We start from the raw sequence: 6,887 nt of genomic DNA on the forward strand, positions 1-6,887 counted from the left end.
TTCCAAACATTCCCTATACCCCTATACAAATCTCAACCAATCAGAGTCCTGAACCCTGGAAATGCCATCACCCCAACCTCGGCTATGATAAAAACCCCACCCTGCCTGGGCTCTGGGCTCTCTGCTCTCACCGCTACATCAAACAGAGGGACCAAGCTCGGAGCTTGAAGATAATAAAGGCTCTTTGCTTTTACATGCGGAATTCGGTCTCCGTGGTGGTCTTTTGGGGGTCCCCGAAATCTGGGCATAACATATATCAGGTATGTATCATGACACAAAAATTTACAAATGACAAATACACAGTTTTGGGATTGGGCAGATGGCTCAGTGGGTAAAGTGCTTGTAAAATATATTACTTTGCTATTGTAATAAAACTACTAAATCAAGGTAACTTATAGAAGGAAGGATTTATGGTCCCAGAGCAATAAGGGTCCACCATGGCTGGGAGGCAGCAGGCCAGGCATGGCAGTTAGAGCAGCAAACTGAGAGTTCACATCTTGAACCTCAAGTAGGGAGCAGCAGAGCACAATGCTATGGAGTACCCAGGGTCCCAGGGATATTGCTACGTCCGGCGTGGGATATCTGAGAGAAAAAAAAATCTATGTATACTATGTTCTTATGTCTGTTAACTTTATTCCTCTAAGACAAAATTCTACCAATTCAGCTATAGCTTCACCAGGCATTCAAGGCAGGAATAACTCTAGACATACCAAGCTCTTTATCCATCTACTTTATTTCTCTGGGAATGAAATCCTGTCTCCATAATTGCAGTTCCGTCCAGCTCCCAAGCTTATAGTCCTGCTAACGACTAAACTCCTATGCTTCCAGCCTCATCTTCGTCCTCTGTATCCTCTTTCTCCATCTCTGCTGCTCTCTACTCCTGGCACTCAGAAAACTCTACCTGAGATCTGCTTACCCTCTATGGAACCTCTGTCTTCCTCTCTTCTCTCTCGCCATGCCCTTCTGTCCGGTTTCTACAGAAAATGCCTGCCCTTTCTTTCCCTGGTCACGTGGTTCTCTGCCTCCTCAGGAATGTTATTCTAACTCTCACCTTGATATGTAAAAACCTCTTTTGTTCTCAGTCAGTTGCTCTGGAGAGCCACTGGGCTTCAGGTCACGGGGGGGGGGGGTGGGGGGGGGGGGGGGGGGGGGGATGGGATGGGGGGGATGGTCTGGTCTGGGCTTCATTTGCACAAGAAACAAAGCTATGAGTCTCCTGCCAGCTTGTCTTTGCTTACTTGACCTTATCCAGGTACTGGCTCCCGCAGGGAAGTTACCTAGAAGTTCAGCAGGTCTGAAAATATTTGAGCACATAGGAATTTCACAGTAGAAGACAGCTGGAATATTAAAGGCTGGATAGCAACAAATATTCATAATAAATGGCTTGCCTTTTGACAGACTCTTGGCCTTCAAGGTATAGCTTTATTTATTTATTTATTTTTTAAGGTATAGCTTTAATACACAGCTGAATCTCTATGATATATTCTTGCAGCCCGAAAGACAATGCAAATGGCTTTTGCACCTTTTCCAGCAAGGCCACACCTCCTAAGCCTTCCTAAGCATTACCATCAACTAGGAACAAAGTATTCAAATGCCCAAGACTATGGGGGACATCTCATTCAAATCACCACTGAGTTCAGATATCCAGAACTGTAACAGGCTTTCTTGGACCACCAACCAGCTCCCAAATCAAGGCATGGAGACTTCTTATCAATTATGAATGCTTAACCTTATCTTATGATTTCCCATGAGCTCTTCTAACTTAATTTAACCTGTTTCTCTTCATCTATGTTTTGCCTCAGGGCTTTTAACCTTTCTTTCATTCTGTAGGTCCTACTTTCATGTTTCCTCCATATCTGTCTGTCTGGTGGCTGCCTGGTTGGCTGGCTTGCCCTGGGGGTCTCCTTCTCTTTCTCCCTCATTCTCTCCTGAGCCTAGATTCCTCCTACAACTTATTCTCTCTGCCTGCCAGCCCTGTCTATCCCTCTACTGCCTAGCTATTGGCCATTCAGCTTTTTATTAGACCACTCAGGTGCCTTAGGCAGGCAAGGTGACACAGTAACACACCTTTACATAATTAAACAAATACAGCATAAGCAAAATGTAACACACCTTTTACTTTTTTTTTTTTTTTTTTTTTTGAGACAGGGTTTCTCTGTGTAGCTTTGCGCCTTTCTTGGAACTCACTCTGTAGACCAGGCTGGCCTCGAACTCACAGAGATCTGCCTGGCTCTGCCTCCCGAGTGCTGGGATTAAAGGCGTGCGCCACCACCACCCGGCATACAAATTTAAAGTAATATTCTGCAACATAAACAAATGTAACACATCTTCACATAGTTAAAGTAATATTCCACAACACCGAATTCATGTGAAAGTCAGATGCAGTCACACACATCTCTGTAATCCCAGCACTCCTACATAGATGGGCTGAGGTGGAGACAGGAGAATCCCTCAAAGTTTTCTAGCCAGGTAGCCTGATGTGTGTGGTGGGAAATTAAAAAAGAGGTCCCGTGTCTACGGAAGGCAAGGACCAATATCTGCCCCTGAACCTCAACACTGAAGCATGGCTTATGTGTTGTCATTTGTATGTGCGAGTGTGTACATGCACGCGCGCACACACACACACACACACACACAGATCTTATCATGCTTGTGAACAAATCATTACAGATGCAGTCAGTGATAAGGAAGAAGAGCCAAATATGTGGCTGACTGAACATGTTGTCATGGGTACCCTCAGGCCAACCTCTCACGACATGTCCTTATTCTTGCTACAGCCACCATTTGCTTCTGTTCCCTTGGCCAAGGGCTGACTGTTTGAATTAGCTGTTGACGAAAACAACTTAAGAAAGGTAGGAAGGGTTTTAATGGCTCACAATCTGAGGGTGTAGTCTACCATGGTGAAGGCATGAAGGCAGACTGAGGCAGTGGTCACACTGAATCCACAATTGAGAAACAGAGAAGGCGCGCAGTTCACTCTCTCCTCTTTATTCAGCATGTGACTCCAGCCTATAGAAGGAACTGCCCACATTTAGAGTGGGTGTAAGGATTCTGTATACCCCAGCTCAGGGGTCTCGATGGGCGCCTTATTATGTCATCAGCGGGCGACTTCTTCCCAGCCTAAAAACCGGACATGCACCCCCACGCTTACTCTCTCTCTCTCTCTCTTTCTCTGCATCTCTCTCTCTGTGTCCTATCCCCTCTTCTCTCTAATAAAGCCCATTCTAACTCTGGTAACCATGGCTCGTGACTCTTCTGCCGCCGACCAAACCAGTGCCATATACCCTTTCATTTTTCTTTTCTTTTTTCTTTTTCTTTCTTTTAAATATGGAAGGCTTCACGAATTTGTGTGTCATCCTTGTGCAGGGGCCATGCTAATCTTCTCTGTATCATTCCAATTTTAGTGTATGTGCTGCCGAAGTGAGCACCATATAACCTTTCAGTGGGTAGTCCCATTTCAATGAATCTAATCTAGATAATCCCTCACCAACATGCCCAGAGATTTGTTTCCATAGTAATTTTAAACCCTGTAGGAACTGACAATCATGATATACTATTACACTAATCTGGAAGAAAGTTCCTTAGTTGCAAGTCCTTCAGGTCAGGCAAAACTATGCTTTCCTTTTATGTCACAAAATGTATAGTTTTTGTTGTTTTGAGATGGGGTCTCAACATGTAGTCAGCCTTCTGCCTTAGTTTTAGGAATCCTGGGATGAGAGGCCTGCACCGTCACTCCCGACTAGTCAGCCTTCTTGGTAGGGCTTTAAAATGCCTGAGAAGGGGCTGTGGTTGTGGTTTAGTGGGTAAAATCATTCGCCACAGAAGTGTGAGGACCAGAGTGTGAATCCCCAGCACCCATATTAAAGCCATCAATGGCCACATACTAGTCTGTAACCAGGTTCAGTGAAAGACTATCTCAAGGGAATAAGGTGGAGAGCAGCAGAGCAGGACACCTGATGTCCTTGTCTGGTCTCTGAGTGCATGCACTGCATATCATTTACACACACCACATTCACGTTCATGTTTGCAAAATCAAAATCACCCTAAAAATACCCTACTGCATTCCATGATCATGTCATGAAACTGCCTCTAAACCTTGGAGTATAAAATGTAAAATGTGGGCTGTAGAGATGGTTTAGCAGGCAAAGGCACTTACCACCAAGCCTGAGGGTTTGAGTTCAATCCTTCGGACCCACATACTGGAAGGAGAGAGCCAACATGTGGCATGTGTACACACACACACACACACACACACACACACACACACACACACACACACACAATAAATAAATAAATAAATAAATAAATAAATAAATAAATAAATAAATAATAAATGTAATTTTAAAAAAGATTTAAAATGTGGATGGCTTGGAGACTTGTACTCTTCACTGTCCTTTCTCTACACCATTCCATTTTGTTTTCTACAGAGATTGATTCAACAAAGATGGATTCCCATTTGTGTGTCACAGAAATCCAGCAGGGGAAATCTCAGCAGTTTCACTGCGGTTCCTGACTCCTTCCTGTTCTTTCAAGGTTGGTTCTCCCCTCACCCCTCCTTCTCTCCCTCTGTCCCTCCCTCCCAAGCTATTCTTTTCTCCCCCACTCCCCTCCTGCCTTCCCTTCCCTTCCACCCATCCATCTCCACACCCACCAGGCTCTCGGAATGTAGTGCCTTCAACTCACAATCCTCCTGCTAAGCCTCTGAGTGCTGGGATTACAGGTACGCTCCATCACACCCAGTATTCGTGGTGATCCCTAAGATCCTTGTTTTTCTTTTTTCCCAAGACAGTTTCTCTGTGTAACAGCCCTGGCTGTCCTGGAACTCTCTTTGTACACCAAGCTGGCCTTGAACTCACAGAGATCCGCTTGCCTCTGCCTCCCGAGTTCGGGAATTTAAAGGCCTGTTCCACCATGCCCAGCAGATGGTCAGTGGTGGATACAGGTGCTGGAAGACTTGCTCAGAGAAGCATGGCAGCCCACCTTCTACCTTGCCCCACGCATGTCTTCACCTGGCTTGTTCACTATGGTGCTGGTTAGTTTTTATGTCAATTTGACCCAAGCTAGAGAGTCAACTGGGAGGAGGGAACCCCAAGTGAGAAAATGCTTCCATAAGATCTAGCTGTAGGCAACCCTGTAGTGCATTTTCTTAATTCATGATTGATGGGGGAAAAGAGCCCAGCCCTATTGTGGGTGAGTCCAACCCTGGGCTTGAGGTCCTGGGTTCCATAAGAAAACAGGCTGAGCAAGCCTGTAAACAATACTCTTCATGGCCTCTCCTGCCTCCTGGTTCCTGCCTTGGCTTCCCTCAAATGGACTGTGTGATTCAGGATATGTATGCCAAACAAATCCTTTCCTTCCCAAGTTGCTTGTGGTCATGGTGCCTCTTCACAGCAATAGAAAAGTAATTAAGATATTTATCCTTTTATTTTTTTAAATGCTTTATTTTTATGTGTGTTTTGCCTAACGTGTTAGAGGCCAGAAAAGGGTGTTGGAATCCTCGAGACTGGAGTTATAGATGGTTGTGAGCCACCATGTGGGTGCTGGGAATTGGACCTGGGTCCTCTGGAAGAACAGCCATTGCAATGAGCTATCTCTCTGGCCACTATCTATCCTTTCTAATAAAGAGGTAGAGGCTGTGAAAACCACTGATTCACAGTTAGCCAGAAGTTCAGGTGGCAGCTGGAGACTCCTGGCATTTGAGGTGAGGACAGTTTTGTGGGACTAAGTCCCTTAACCTGTGGAGTCTGCACTAACTTCAGTTAGGGTGGGAATTGACTTGCAGGACATTCAGTCATAGGTATCCAGAGAACCATGAAACCAAACCAACCGACCACCATCCTAACTGACATTTGATGTCAGAAGTGTTCTAAGTAGGAGGTTCCTCTTTGGAGTTTGAGATGGTCTCACTGTCTGACCTGGAACCTATTCTGAAGACTAGGCTGCGCTTCAATTTGCAATGATCCTCCCGTTTCTGCCTCCGAGGGTGCTGGGATTCAGTGCACCACCATGCATTTGGATATGTGTACATACACATTTGTGCTTGCTGATGCCAGGGGACCACCGTGGGCATCATTTCTCAGAAGCTGTCCACCTTTTTTGCTTTTGACAATGGGTCTCTATCTTGGTTGGAACTAACCAAGTAAGCTAGGCTGGCTGGCCAATTAACCCTAGAATCTACCTGTTCCTACCTCCCCAACCCAGCCCTTCTTTGCTTGAGTTCTGGTATTCACTCAGGTCTAGACTGATTGAGCTATCTCCCCAGCCCTGAAACCATAACTTGAATATAACCAAAGGATGACAAAACGAAAACATCTATACACAAAAACAATCACCAGTACTGCCTGCTGGGAACTTATTTCACTAAGACCCAGGAGACAACAGAACACTTGCTACATATCTCATCCCCCACCCCCACCCCCACCCTTACTACTTTAACATCTCAACAGACCTCACTTGTCTCCTAAAGTGGACCACTGACTGTTATCAAGTGCACTCTCTCTCTTTCCTCTTCTTCTTCCAGGATCTCACATAGCCCAGGCTGGCCTCAAACTTACCATATAGCCAAAGATGACCTTGAATTCCTGATGCTCTTGCCTCTGTTGTCCCAGTGTTCAGATCACAGGTGTGTGCCACCTTACCTGGTTTAGGTGGTAGAGGGGTTGCACCTTGGAGTTAAGGCAAGCACTCTACCAATCTCACTAGATGCCCAGCTTTCCGTTTCTCTTTTGAAACTTTAGCTCTCAACCAATGTTTCAGCTTATTTTTGAAAGAGTTCTTTAGCTTTAAGGGAAACATAGAAACAAATTCAAAAGACCCGTTGTTCTTCTAAATCCCATTATTTAGCAAAAGGAGCCTTTATAGAAATATGAATGAGGATTTAAAACAAA

General features: G+C 45.1%; 1 non-coding gene across 1 annotated transcript; it reads right to left on the reverse strand.

The window, feature by feature from the left end:
- Positions 1-3,321: 3,321 nt before the first annotated feature.
- Positions 3,322-3,428, reverse strand: LOC128121135 (U6 spliceosomal RNA). Its single transcript, XR_008222080.1, has one exon. It is a non-coding gene; the product is annotated as a U6 spliceosomal RNA (small nuclear RNA).
- Between the last annotated feature and the right edge of the window lie 3,459 nt (positions 3,429-6,887).

This window comes from Peromyscus californicus, unplaced genomic scaffold (genome assembly GCF_007827085.1).
Source record: "Peromyscus californicus insignis strain IS unplaced genomic scaffold, ASM782708v3 Scaffold_2__1_contigs__length_46816999, whole genome shotgun sequence".
NCBI lineage: Eukaryota > Metazoa > Chordata > Mammalia > Rodentia > Cricetidae > Peromyscus > Peromyscus californicus.